Genomic DNA, 14676 nt, shown 5'->3' on the forward strand with positions numbered 1-14676 from the left:
TGAACTACTGCGTATCCTGCTCTGACTTCACCTGTATCTGCCCTGTACCCACACCCATCAGTCCATAAATTCCATGACCCTGGAATGGGTGTGGCTTGTAAGTCTGGTCTTACTTTTCCTTGCCTTTCTACCTGTTCCTCACACTCATGTGGTGGACCTTCCAACATCCCATCTGCCATATTAACTCCTTCGTGTGTGTAGGTGATGTTGGGTGCAGTGAATGCTTTGTGAATGCGTCTCTGTCGCAATGGAGTGAGTGTGAACATCTGTGAGTTTATGTACGCTACTACTCCATGTGTGGTTAGAATGCGCAATGGATATCCTGCTACCAAATGTGCTGTTTTCTGTACTAATTTGGTCAGTCCTGCTACATGTCTTGTGCACTGTGGTTGTCTCCTCTCTATAAGGTCCAATGGGACACTTAAGTACATTAGTACTGCTCTACCTTCCCCCTTTTTCTGAAACAGTACACCATTTATCACAGTGTCTGTTTCAGAAACATCCATGTAAAAAGGTAATGAATAGTCAGGTCTGGCTAAGTCAACTGCAACGGATAAGGCTTGTTTAACATCTATAAACGCCTGTTCTGACTCCACCGTCCAAGTGAGCTTACCAGACAAATTTCTCATCCCTAGAGATTTCACCATGTCTCTAAGAGGTTGTGTACGTCCGACAAAGTCAGGAATGTATTGTCTGCTGTAGACAGTCAGTCCTAAAAATGCTAACATGTCTTTCACCGTTTCTGGTCTTGTGTGCGACAGTATAGCGGACCGGTGTGTAGCGGACATGCCCGTAGAACCCTGTGTTATTACCCTCCCCAGGAAAGTAACCCTAGATCTGCAGCACTGTAATTTCTGTTTGGACACTTTGTACCCAGCGTCTGCTAAGCATTGAAGAACCACCTTGGTTGCTTCAAGGCAGATTTCCGGTGTTTTAGCCGCCAAAGCAAGATCATCAACATATTGTGTCAATATGGAGCCTTCTGGCAGTTGGCATGAGTCCAGACTCCGCCTCAGGGCCTGATTGAACAATTCTGGGTCAGAAACCCTGAGGTAATCTAGTGTATCTGTATTGTATGCCTTTGTGTGTGAATGCACATATATCTCTGCAGTGTTCTGCCAGCGGAATACAGAAAAATGCGTTAGCCAAATCAATGCAAGTGAACCATTTCATGTCTGGACCTAGTTCCGACAGGGCGGTGTATGGGTTAGGAACCGGAACAGTGGCAGTAGCCAAGGCTGCATTCACGGCTCTTAGATCATGGGCCATCCGATATTGGCCTGGTTCCTTTTTCGGAACCGGCAGAATCGGTGTGTTCCATTCTGATTGGCACGGTTCCAGGACTCCAGCCTCCACCAAAGCCTGGACCGTTTTATCCAAGGATTCAACAGCATCTGGCTTGTGTTTATATTGGGGAATCCAAATTGGTTGTGTAATGTTCATACAAAAAGAGACAGGTGTCTGATTAGTGTATCCTACATCATCTGGGCCTGTGGACCACAATGTGTCAGGCAGTGATGCTAATAATGCCTCGGTCTGTGGATGATCAGTGTCCTCACAACCATGATGTCTAGGCAGCAATTGATGGTGTAATGTGACTTGGATGGGTTAGTTATCAGTTATGTGATATGTCTGTGTTGACTGTGAAAACATGACACCAGGCAGCTGGGTCCAGACCCAATCCGTGGCCTCATTTGCTCTTTTTACCATAGGGCCCAACTGCTTGGCCTCGTGTCCCGGATGGAGAGCTAGTGAAATGTGTGGTGCCGCCGTGTCAGACAGTTTGTACCAATTACGTTGTTGTGGTGTTAGTGAGACAGGAGATGCCACCCCTTCAGGACCCACATAAATCCCTGTGGTATCAACCGACCACTGTGTGCCCTCTAATTCTGTTTGAAAAGCTACATAGTAAGTTAAATCTCCCTACATCATAAAACAGGGTGACATGAAATGGGTCGGGCGGAGGGACGTAGGGTGCCATGGCTGTAATCCAAGGCGACCACTGGTGGAACAAAGCAATGAGTGGTGGTGACAGGTCCGTCTGTCCAGTCACTAAACCCCAATAAATGTCTACCGACTCATCCTGCCGAGGTCTCATCAGATACATACCATCAGTGTACCCCACCACTGCCACAGTTTTGTGTCCGTCCAACCAAATGTCAGTTTTTGGCAGTGATGTAGATGTCCCCGAGAAGCCTCTTACTTGCACAGTGTGTTCGCTCATCAGATGTGCAGGTAATACTGTATTGATGGCTGACCATGTGGCTCCCGTGTCTACCAGAAAAAGGATTTCGGAGGCCCCCACAGTTAATGACAGCATGGGTTCAGCCCTGGCCCTGCTGTCCTGGTGCTCCTCTGGGCCCCGTCAATGTCCACCCCACGGTTCCATGCTGTATTGGCCAGCAGGAAGATGTGATGGCTCCGGTTTTGGTGCCGCCTGTGGGTGTGGTGCCTGGTGTGGACAGCTGGTGTCAGTAGAGAGTGGTGCCCTACATTGTGCTGCCCAGTGGTCCAAAGCTCCACATCTTAGAGATGCCGCTGTCCGACGGCGGGCCCTGCCCCTCCACCTACCACTACCGCGCCTCCTGCCCCATGAGTAGGGCTGATATGAGAAATATGGACTTGGTCCATAATTATACGGTGGGTTTTGTGGTGGCCCTGATTGAGTAGGCATATATGTGTCTGTGTTCATAAATGTTCGTGGTGATTGCATATTAGGTGGTGGTGCAGTCATAGGCATCATGGTATCAGACTTTGTTTGCTTTTTATTATCATTTATAGATTTCCTGGCTTCTGTTAGTTGAACACTTAATAGGTCTCTTTGTAACTTAAGTGTCTCCTTGTCCTTGTTATCTAATTTTTCCTTATATTTGTTCATATGGAACAAAACGTGTCTAACCCACAGGTCATGTGGTGCGTCAGGGCCCATATTAGGATCGTCCTCAATTTTATCTTTTATGAGGGCTGGCAAGCCTTTCACAACTGCAGTCCTAAACCAAACCACCTGCTGCCCCCTAGCAGGGTGAACCCCTGTAGTGTTAGTCCAATCCTCAACTGCTTTACCCATATATTCCCCTGGGCTAAGCTTTTCATCCCAGGCATATAATGGGATTGTGGACGCTGCTCTGGTTGGCCACATCTCTCTCATAACGTCAGTAAGGCGCTGTGAGTGAATGTGGAAAAGATCATAATTAGGTTGAGTAGATGTCTGCACCTGTCTCTCTATTTCAGCTGCTTCCATGGAAGTAGTCGATCTTTTAATAATGTTTCTAAAATCCCCAAGTGCTAGAGTCATGCCACCTGTCAGACTGTCCAGCTTTCTAATCCAAGCAGCCGCTCCACTACATAGAGGCGGAAGCTGGTCTGCCAAAGTCTGTGCATCAGTCAGTGATAATGGTACATATATGTTCCAGTACTAGTGGCCACTAATGGAAGCATAGTGTCGACGTTAGTGTCAGTTGTATATCTGTCAGGCGGGTGTCGGGGTCTGGTGCTTCGTCTCAAAGTGTCCGTTTTGTCCGAAGTGTGCATGTCGCATTCTAAAGTCTGTTGTTTTAAGTCCAATTGTCTCTGTTCTTCTAGTATAAAGTTTTCCATGGCACGCAATGTTTTGTTCAAATCAGTCATCCGTCTACCACCACGTCGTCCATTCGCACTGTCCTCATCATCTGCTATATGTCCCTCATCTTGGTCAGAGTCATCCGTTGTGACATGTCGCTCTAAATCTGCTTTAATCCTGATTTTTTGTTTATTTTTACGTGGCCTCGGGTTCTTAAATGGAGTTGTCAGTGATTGTTTATCGACAAGGCGCGGTTTATCCTGTTCTACATGCTTTCCCGTGTCATCTATAATGTCAGAACAGTCGGTGTTAATATCTGTGTGTGGGTTTAAAATTGACTCCTGTGGCTTTCGCAATTGGAACGGGTCGTGTATGTGTGCTTTTGTATGTGTGTCACTTTGAGCTGGCTGCTCACAAGCAAAGTCCCGCCCTCTTGTGTCTGTCCGAACGCTCACTTTGCCGGAATCAACACTGAAAACAGGGAGGATATTATCAACTGGTGTGACGTGACCTATGTTATATGGGGGAGGCGGAGCTGTAGGAGCTGTAGGCTCCTCCCCCTTGTGGTTCGTGTAAGCAATTTCCACTTCCGGCTTCTCGGCAGTGAGTGATACAGTGATCGAAGGTGACGGACCTGGTGTTTTCAATACCACGAGCTGCGGAATGAGACTGAGGAACGCCATTTTAAAATTTTGAAGCTCCGCAATGTCCGTTTTGGCTATATTTAAACTTTTGTGTGCCTTAGTTCTTTGGAAAAGGCTAGCCTTACTAACCTCTGCTTCAGCCTGACATAATATTTCCTCCAACTCTCTTTTTAACTGATTAATACCGGTGATTAAAGAAGTTTTCTCCCCTGTGTGTAATTTAGCCCACATTTCAAATCTCTGTAGCACACTTTTGTGCACAATATCCCGCTTTTTCAAATGTATTTCTCCCAGTTTTAATCCCTCAGTAATAATTTCAATTTGTTGTACAATCGGTTTCCATTCCCAATTCCCCACGCCGTAAATGGTGTTTAATTCATTATGTAAGTCTCTAGTAGTAGCCATAGTGTCTGTAAGAAGCTGATTAAAAAATTGGACCTTACCTGAAAGAGTCTTCGCTCTAGTTCAGCCCCTTAATTGCAAATCAATTATTACCGCTAGGTTTCATCACAATACAGAGTGAACTAAAACAGTTTCCCAGCACCCACGCAACCTCGGACGATATATAGAAAAGAAGAGAAAAAATCTAGGTTTTAAAGTCAGGTTCTGAAACACAGCCAATAAAAGCAGGACCACCTCAGCTCTGTGAATAATTTCACAGGTGGATAGAAAACATAAGTTTGTCTTCAAACACAGTATTGAATTTAAAAGCAAGTCAAGCCTAATTTACATGAAGTATGAAACCGACCCACGGACCAAAAAAGCTTATTAGTCAGAAGGAAATAACACGCCAATGTATGAAATAAAATTTGTAGGAAATGGAAAAAGCAAGAAAAGCAGGACTAATATCTCACAACACAGAATTAAACCAACGACTATATATTAGGAACAAAAACAAGTTTCCAGACACACTCAACAGTCCACAAGCCACAGTGAAATCACAAGATATATTATAACAAGCGAAAACAAACTTTTGAGAACTACTGAAATAGCAAGCAGGTTACAAAATATGTTATAATGAACGAAAAATTCAAACCGAGGCAGAAAATAAAATGGAACACAAACTAGCACAGTCAAAAATGCAAAGTGAATCGGAAAGTAAGATTCTTAGAACAATAAGCAGGAAACGAAATACTATTTATATTACCACAAGAAGTCAAAGTGACCAATATATGCAAATAAACCCCAAAAAGAAAGAAACAGAATTTTTTAAATTTGAGCAGGCGCTCTTATTAAAAAAAAATCAACCAGTTTATGCAATCCTCTATCGCCCTCTAGCGAGCAAAAACATACACGACAGTCACATAACAGCCTCTAAGAATAACACAGGCATTCAAAACAGAGATAAAACATGAATACACAATCAAATTTCATTAAAATATACAACAAACTGTGGCGGGAACAACTTCCGCTCTTTTTTAATAAATTTGCGGGGACAACTTCCGCTGCTATTTTTAATAAATTTGTGGGGACAACTTCCGCTGCTATGAATATACTTCTGAGGAGACGAACTCTCACGGCCTACCCTTAGACCAGGCAATTAACACGAAACCTCGTCAGGTTCCGAGCTGAGGACGCCACCACTCTGTCTCAGATGGGTACAACATCCATCTATTCCATTTTAAATTCCATAACCAAGCAACCCCAAAAGAATAAACCAATAACAAATTATAAAAACATATTTAAAATAAATTGATTTGCTCAATACCCCACTCCGGACCACCATCGGGGCTCCACACCACTCCAATTTAAAAAATCCAATATGCAGAATTTGAATAAAACAGGGTCTGCACACCCACCTTAGTATGTTGCGGCCGCGAGTGGAAAGGAGTCCTAAGGTCCTCCCGCACGTCGGGGGTCAACAATTTGAAGATAAAAATGTTCCTTTGGACCGTTCTCAAAGTATTTCAAAGTTTACAAAAAGGTCCAAAAATACACTCTCCCTCTTCGGGGAAGGCGTGTCCGTTACGAGAGAGTCGCAGACACCACTCGAGTGAAGTTCAAAGCAAATCAAAGTATTTATTTTACAAAAATATTGGATCCAGGAGAACTAATACATTGAGAACAGTGTGATACCCCTCACAAGTGAAAATTCTGACCTCCCATCATCTGACTCCGACAGTTATACCCCAGATGACGTATAGCCTGGTGGTGAGGCGTTTCTGGCTGATTAGCGTATATTAATATGCATACTTTCACGTGTTAGTACAGCTCTTCACGTGCAATATTCAGGTGCCTGTTGTGACCCTGAAGACATTCTTTATCTGGTCAGGCTGACCATGGGCCTCTCTTCTCAGCACTTTTTCCCTAGAGACTAAAATTTAGGGAGTCAGAAATATACACTTCAAGGCCACAAACAGAAGCTACAGATCAGCGCCTCCGTGCCCAACACTATGATGTCAGTGTGTTACAATCCTGGAGTGCACATCTGTTCAAGGTTAGACGTTAAGAATTAACAATGTGTAAATCTCAAGTTATCATGCCATATAGTGAAGTTAGCTTATAATATGTCTTTAGGAGTAATTATCATATGAGTTAGTAGTGCAGAATCAAGCAAAAATGTTTAACTACATGTGTAAGTAATTCATAATATAAATGCATATAGGGTACAGGATTTCACACAATGAGTATGTAGTTATAAATGCTAATTCAACTAATCATCATTTAAGGATATTTGTCAACAAACACAAAGTAATAAAATTGTTTTCTACTACAGTACCTGCTCAACAACCTCCTTCCACCGTAAAGAAAAGGTTCGCTCCAACTCATGTTTGGACCCTTTTTATCCATCTCAGCCCTCATTGCCTTTCTCTCTTCATCCAAGGAATCCTCACTCAGCGCTGCAGGGTTTTATCTCAAACATCTTTGTAATCACAAAGCTCACATTTGAAGGTAGACCTTTGGTGACATGTAGATACTTTACTATGACATTTTGAAAGATGAAATCTCAAGGAACCAGCTGTTTTAAAGGAACACACACAATTGGAGTGAAAACAGGGCCAGCGTGTACCATGGAATCCGTGGCGTACTCTGTGGTGCTTCAACCGAACATCCGGGTCTTGGCTTGTGAAAGAGTAGATTTTCCACTTCATCTAATGTATCCCTTTTTCCCTTAAAAATGAAAGCAATATTAGTGTTAGTATTGTCATTGTACACAAGTATAGTTTGTAAATGCAATTACAGAACCACAAACGATGTAACGTTATTTAATGTGTTTGTAATTTATTTACACACACATATATATTTTACATTTAGCTAAATGTTTTGAGAAACAGACGTTGCTAGGTATAGTGTTAGGTGTAGTACTAGTGCTGTTAGACACCTACGAACTTTTTAAAAGCAAAACAAAAAACAAATAGTAGGTCTGAACACTATTTAAGCCTATTCCTAATGTGGAAAAGTAATGAGAAACGTTTTTACCAAACTGATTCATGTCTGTGCATCTGTTTAATTGATTCAAACAATACCGCTATTTTTGTATCTTTTACATCTTAATCTTGTAATAACACCCTGCTGCCTTCATATAAATGATGTCAGACTAAAGGAGCGTTGTTGTAGTCAGCATCCTGAATTTTCCGTTCTCCCTTAAACAGCTCAGCAAACACCGAGGAGGCTCAATATAGCGTTACCTACTCCAGTATATAAGGTGGAACAGAAAAAAGCCAGCCAACAAGATGCCAACTTAACATTTTCAAAATAGAACATAAAGAAAGCGCTCAGGCTTGTTACAGCCTGCTTGAGTCTGTTACGTTGGGCATTTGATTAAATGAAACAAACGGCTCATAATCAAACTTTCCATGGCTACCGTCGAGGTGGCAAAGTTAGCTAATATAACAATGCCACGGCAATTTCCCTCACATATTCATGGCTTTAATATAGTGTTAAAACTAGAAACGTAACGTTAAAATGCTTTGTGAACTAGTTATTTACCTCAATCTTGAACTTCTCCAAACTTCGAGCCACAACAAAGGTTCTGTGTGACACAAAAACCCACACAAATGCTCACATTGTCTTGTAAAATACACCATCAAACCACATAATTACTCAAATTAAAATACTCCTGTATGAGCGATTGTCATGTCATTTCAATGTTTTCTATGTCAGAGGAAAAAAAAGAGCTAGCTAAACCGGTTAGCTATAAAGTGTGTCATTTGAAAAAAAAAACGGTTCAATACTAGGTATGTAACGTATAGCAGTTTATAGAACAACGTACATAACATTAACGATGTTAACTACATTTGGGCGATGCCAACCTACTTATGTATCCGAAAATATAAGGTTAAATTGAAATACTTACGGGATGAAGCAGTTCCCTGAGGCCGGTGAGAGCTGCTCGCGCCGCGGTCACAGAAAAGAGCGCGAATCTTCATCGTCTTCTTCTTCTGTGTTTTTACAGCGGTTCCCTTCTGCCACCTTCCGTTTTCTCATTCAGAGTTCCTTCATTTTATAGCTGTCATCTTCAAAAACTTAAATAACAATTTCCTCCCTTCAGCACTGTCTCCTTATTAACTCTTTATCATAATCATTTCTGTCGTCCGTGTCCCAGTCATTACATCAATATTCTAAAATATTACAGAGCTTAACTCCGGTAAAGTTGGTTTCATATTCGCATATTCAGATTTCTTTCTTCAATAGCTCTCAAACGGTGCATGCAAATGACTTAATACTTGCAAAGTATTGTTTTTGGGATCCAAGACAAGCAACTTACAACTCAGTTTATGTCAGAAATGTTTGCCATTTAAAAAACACGAAATATATTGTTTTCTATGGGCTGCCGCCATCTCCGCGAGAGCTAAGGGACCGTTTACAAACTACACTACACAGTAAAAACGAAGGTGACGAACCTCACACATGACATACTACACCTGTTATTTTGGTAAATTTAACCCTTACTGGCCCGTGGTGATACATTTTTCATTATACATTTCAATAGCTTTTGAACCTTTGATGATATTGTTTCAAAACTAATTGTATTTGATCAAGTGCCACCCACATGACGTACTACACCTGTTATTTTGGTAAATTTAACCCTTACTGGCCCGTGGTGATACATTTTTCATTATAAATTTCAATAGCTTTTGAACCTTTGATGATGTGGTTTCTAAACAAATTGTATTTGATCAAGTGCTACCCACATGACGTACTACACCTGTTATTTTGTTAAATTTAACCCTTACTGGCCCGTGGTGATACATTTATCATTATACATTTCAATAGCTTTTGAACCTTTGATGATATTGTTTCAAAACTAATTGTATTTGATCAAGTGCCACCCACATGACGTACTACACCTGTTATTTTGGTAAATTTAACCCTTACTGGCCCATGGTGATACATTTTTCATTACAAATTTCAATAGCTTTTGAACCTTTCATGATATTGTTTCTAAACCAGTTGTATTTGATCAAGTGCCACGCACATGACATACTACACCTCTTATTTTGGCAAATTTAACTATTTCTGGCCCGTGGTGATACATTTTTCATTACAAATTTCAATAGCTTTTTAACCTTTTATGATATTGTTTCTAAACAAGTTTTATTTGAACAAGTGCCACCCACATGACATACTACACCTCTTATTTTGGTCAATTTAACAATTAATGGCCATAATGATGCATTTTTGAGAATAAATTTCAATAGTTTTTGAATGTTTAATGAAATTGTTCAGAAAGAACATGTAGCTGTTTGAATGAAGTAATGGTGGGGTAGGCAATAATTTGAGCAGCTTTTTTAACAGGTTTTAAAATATTTTTATTGACCAACTGTCAATATTTTGCAGAATGTAAGTATATACACACAAAACAACAGCAATAGTTATAATCCAAAAAAATTACTTTCAATGTAAAAATTAAGTTGTCTGACTCATGAGAGACATAACTTTTGCCAGAGGTGTACATACAGTAGGTGTATGCAAAATGTTGGTGTATCCACAGGATACATTTAAAGAAAGCTGGAGCAGACATTCCCAGAAACAGAGACTGTTTGTCTGTAAAGGGCCATTGTGGATCTAGGACATTGTCCAAGACAAGTAGCAACACATCTCATGTTATGCATTACATAAGGTAGTCTCTGTTAATTTAACTTGGTTGCAACATTCAGTGAGAATTTTTGCTAACTTGAACTGGTAGTCTAAATCTGCTTTGCCTAGTTAGCAATTAGTACTGTTTAGCTGTCTAACGTTCTTGCTAACGTAGCTAAAATATAATGATATTGTTCCAGTGAAATCTTTCCTTGTGAATTTACATACACACACACACACACACACACACACATATATATATATTAATGAACGTTTGGTGTATTCAGTGTACATTTTTAACTAATGTCCTTTGTAACAGTGTGACAAAATGTTAATGTTAATCACGATAAATATTGAAATTGATCAATATTAAACACTTGTTGTGATAACACTTTTGCCATGTATTTTAATTGTACATGAGATATTGCACATTGGTAGGTAGATTGAAATATTTCACATTATATTGTATAAAAAAAAAATACAAGTTGGTAGCAGTGAAAACACTAAAATATGCAGGTCAGTGGTTGCCAGGACCAGACATCAGTACAGACAGAGAATAAATACAATAAATAAAACAATATGCCATGTAAAATATCTTACATATTTGTGTGTTGGGAGAATTAGATATTGTACTTGGCATGGGAGCCATAGACATTGTTTAAACTGCAGATTATGTGTACAGACTAAAGTGTTACTTCATAAATACGTCTTGTTGGTATATAGTAATTCCACAAGCTAGACAGAGGTAATACTAACTCTTCCTTTTATTATTTGAAGCTCCTCTGCCTTGTCAAACAGAAGACCTGTGTGTGAATCTCCAACATTTATAAAGGAACTGGTTCTGCTCCCTGGACCTAGTTTTAATTTGGTCCCTAGACGTGGAACAAAAGCAATCCTGTTTGACGAAGGCCATGTGATCTCAGCAGTTGAATTCGATATCACATGGGATGAAGACAAAGTACTGAGCACAATCAAGGAAAGTTTTTCACACAAATTGCATGGTTCTAGGTATGTAGCCCATTACATCTACTCGTGGGACAGGAATATGGCAGCTGTATTGGTTGTATATTAAAAATTCAGGTAAGGTACCAGTTATGAAAGACAGTAAACCACATGGAGCTTTTTGTGTTTGTCTGTAGCATTGACATTTTGATGGGCTGTCACAACAAATTGGTGAAGCCAAGACTGACACCTGGTCAGTCAGTCAGTCGGCGAATAATGAAAAGAATCTTCTCCCAAAAAACTATTTATATCCAACCAGAGAGGCAGCTTCTTCACCTCAGCTCTGGAGTAAGTATTAAAACACTTTTTTAAAGACATTTTTAAATTTAAATAATAAATGTATATGTGTACCCTATACTATCATAAGACTACTTAATAAGCTGTATTTAAAAATTAAAAATGGTGTCAGTTATGTAAGCTGTATAGTGATTGGAAAGTCAACAGATTGAATACATGTTATGTAATTGATGTTGTCTTAGGTGCTTCTTGCTATCCTGATCGATTAATCAGATTAATATTAACGGTTCTGTACAGGGCTCATATTTGCAAATTAAACAACTTGTAATGATAAATGATTGTGTACTCGCACACAATTTTCTTATTATGTTAAAGCTGACTAAATAATGTGAAGTAAAAAAAATGCTGAGTTCTCCTCAGCATGCCTCATTGCTCCGACTACCTCCATGGGTTGGCTTTAGCATTGGATCATCTGAAGTTGTAGGTTCCTTTACTGAGGCCTGCTCCTATTTAGATTTTAAAACATGTCACTTTTTACTGCATTTTGATTAAATGTGTCTAGTTTGATAAAGATCTCAAACATTTAGATCTCTATTGTTCATCATTTTAAAGGCAGTTTCTTTTTTTTTTTAATGGAAAAAAGTTTCAGATTTTCTCCAGTGTGCTCATAAATATTACTTTGTGCTGCAGATGATTATTTTATTTTGCTACAAGTGTTATGGATTGAACTGAATATTCTCAGCCTGTACTGAAAATTTGATAGAAATAGCAATTATAACTTGGGTGTGGTAGGATTTTCTTCCAGAAGTTTGTGAAAGCTCAGACATTCATCTCAGCGTAGACCAGGAAATGAAAGAATGAATGACAATATTAGTCAGTATAACTGATTGCCCTTGGTGTTAATACACAAGTTAGTATTTTTTAATGTACATGGTCAAATTATTTAACATATTAATTAACAATTTGTATATATAATTTTGCAAAAATGCATGTGGCACTTGTGCTAACAGACTGAATAATCAGTAGCACAAAGGACAAATTTACACTCAGAAAGAGGAGTTCTTTATATTTTAACACACAGTTCAAAATCAATTGCCCTTATGTAATTTTCAGTGCATAACATTTGACTGAGAATTAATAAGATATAAATATAGGTATATATTTAAATAATAAAGACCTTTTGGATGAGCTAACAAAACACTAGCAGTAGAGTTAGCTATGCATAGTTTTTCACTTTTTTCATTTACCTCACATTTGACTCTCTCTTTACATTTGTCTGGTCTGTTGTGCATTTTAGACAGAGAGTGATGATGGTTGCAGTATAGACATGGATTACCAAAGTACAGTAGTAAGTCTAATAGCTGTGTACTTTATACATTGATGAATTACCTTGTTTAAGTAACTCTACACATGCTACTTATGTACTTTTTTGTTTATATTTTTAGCCTCTAGGGGCAAGATCTAGTAGACAAGTAAATGCTGAACCAGTGTCTACAGTGACCAGAAGAACACCCGCTGCATCACCAGCACAAATTTCTGAGTCTGTAGATATTGGGGCTTCCATATCTGGACATGTGTCTAGCACTGTGGTTTTTGGAGCTGCATTCCCTGGCCCTGTGTCTTCTGGAGCGTCAGTGTCAGGACCTGTGGTTGTTGAGGCTCCAGTGTCAGGATCTGAGTCTGGACGTGTTTTACATGGAGCTACAGTGTCTGTACCTGCTGATTTTTTGCACATACCTATGGGGGAGCCAGTAACTGTGAGCACTTCACCAATGGAATCCAGTGTTGCAGTGACTGACAGCATATATAGGTAATGTGGTTATGTTATTAAGGTATTGTATAAAATTGCTTCAAAATATATATCAGTTTAATACTTTCAAATTAACGAGTCAATAACATTTTAACCCTAACATTCTATATGATACATTATAATGTGAAATATCTGGGGGAAAATGTTTGAATATTAAATGTAGTTATATTAGCCATGGTACATTTTATACGTTTTTCAAAAGTTGTTCATTATTTCTATATATACTGCGGGGATTTTTTATGCTGTCTTGTGGCGGCTTGTCTCTGTTTGATGAAACGGAGTCGTTAGTGACTTCATTTGATTGTTTAGACACAGTCATGTTACAGAACCCTTGATGGAAGTCTCGACAAAACAGAGGTCTATTAAAAGTAGCAAATAGCGAGCAGAATGTAGCTCAATGTAACTGAGTGAAGCATCACTTCACAAATATACTGCAGTAAAAGTAAAAAGTGTGCTGCATTAAATCTACTCTTATAAGTACAGTTTACCCAAAAAGTTACTCAAGTAAATGTAACAGAGTAAATGTAGTGTGTTACTACCCACCTGTGGTAACAAAGTCGTTTGAATTTCTGAATATAATAATAAAAATAAGTTATGTTTGAGATGTGTAAATCTTTATACAAATCATTTATAATTAGACTGGCACCCTTTTTATTGAATTTCATGATTTAATTAATTAATTTTTTTAACCATTTAGGCACTATGTGGATTTATTGGATGACACTGAATCACAAGACTCTGATTTAAATGAAGCCATAGCGAGACCCCTGGAAAACATGGAATCCCAGGAAATGCAGATCAGTACTGAGTGAGTTTATGGGGTGCTTGTAATGCACATATGGAGGCTTTTTAAAGTGTAAACACTTGTAAATGTATTTCATTATTTTACTTTGGTACAGATAAACAATATAGTGTAGTAGTTAAAACACACGTTTCAGCTTTTTGAAAAAAAGGACATTCTTCATATGTTTTTATAACTAATAATTTCGAACATTTCAGAGATGAGACCTCCTTGAATGAAATTTTGAGCCCACTTGTAGCTGGCATCTCCACTGAAGTTGTCCGATTCAACATTACAAGGAAGAGCGTGTGGGAGGGAACTGAAAGAGCAATGCGACGGCCAAACTTCAGTCCTTCCAAGACAATTGTTGTCAAGTTTACTGACGATGTCACGCTTGCAGGAGGAGCTGTTGATCAGGGGGGACCCAAAAGAGAATTTTTTAGACTTGTTCTTGAACACATCAAGTTTAGTGGAATGTTTGAAGGAGAAAAGGATCAGTGTGTCCTGTCCTGTGATCTGACAGGTAATGAGTTAGTACTTGTGCATGCTTGTATATTAGTTATTTATTTCTCCATATGTTTTGCTGCAAAAGCAGCAGCCGTATACAAAAAAGAAAGGAAAA

The 14676-nt window shown here is 39.2% G+C and overlaps 1 long non-coding RNA gene across 1 annotated transcript; it reads right to left on the bottom strand.

Moving 5' to 3' along the window:
• Positions 1-5244: 5244 nt before the first annotated feature.
• Positions 5245-8652, bottom strand: LOC136700297 (uncharacterized). The gene is made up of 3 exons (XR_010803712.1): positions 8501-8652; positions 8134-8176; positions 5245-7314 (listed from the first exon to the last, which is right to left on the bottom strand). It is a non-coding gene; the product is annotated as an uncharacterized lncRNA (long non-coding RNA).
• Positions 8653-14676: the final 6024 nt, after the last annotated feature.

This window comes from Hoplias malabaricus, chromosome 6 (assembly GCF_029633855.1).
Source record: "Hoplias malabaricus isolate fHopMal1 chromosome 6, fHopMal1.hap1, whole genome shotgun sequence".
Taxonomy (NCBI): domain Eukaryota; kingdom Metazoa; phylum Chordata; class Actinopteri; order Characiformes; family Erythrinidae; genus Hoplias; species Hoplias malabaricus.